Source organism: Gavialis gangeticus, unplaced genomic scaffold, assembly GCF_001723915.1.
Source record: "Gavialis gangeticus isolate Ggan-Ray unplaced genomic scaffold, GavGan_comp1, whole genome shotgun sequence".
In the NCBI taxonomy this organism is placed as follows: Eukaryota; Metazoa; Chordata; order Crocodylia; family Gavialidae; genus Gavialis; species Gavialis gangeticus.
This window is the reverse complement of record NW_017729029.1, coordinates 51,556,572-51,557,147: the sequence shown is the minus strand read 5'-3', so window position 1 is coordinate 51,557,147 and position 576 is coordinate 51,556,572. Positions and strand designations below refer to the sequence as shown.

General features: G+C 41.0%; 1 protein-coding gene across 1 annotated transcript in view; it reads left to right on the top strand.

Annotated features, from left to right (window-relative positions):
* The window catches only part of STAG2 (stromal antigen 2), an 89,069-nt gene that overhangs the window by 9,667 nt on the left and 78,826 nt on the right, over positions 1 to 576 (top strand). The window lies entirely within an intron of this gene.

Genomic DNA, 576 nt, shown 5'->3' with positions numbered 1-576 from the left:
AGCCCCACTCCCTCCCTCACTGTAGGGTCCTTGATCTGCACCCCCCATGCCCATAACGCCCCACAGACTTATGGGCTGGATGCTGGTCTCTTAAGATGTTGGGCTTCGTATCAGCAATTGGATTGGTATCAGCCAATTATAGCTGGTTAATAATTCACATTGGTATCAGCCAAAAAAATCTTTATTGGTGCACCCCTACTAGATAGACTTTCAAAAACAGGAATGACAAAATGATCGTAGTTCTAAGGTTTTGTTTTTTTTTTTAAGCGTGATCAGAGCCTCAGTTTTCTGGATGTATTAGTACTACATGAAGTACTACGTGAAGAAGCAAATGTGGAAAAACTTTCAGTTTAAATCACCTTTTCAGATGATTGCTTAGAGCAAGAGTCAAGACACATAAATTACAAGGCCAGTGACAGTACTGACTTGACTATATTGCATCATCTCCATGTATGAAAACATGCACATAATAGTGTTCCACATTCTGTACCTAACAAGGACCGTAAAAATACTATACATGTGAAACTTGGTGAAGTTAATAATGCCATAGGAGTGGTTAACTCCCCCCCCCCCCCC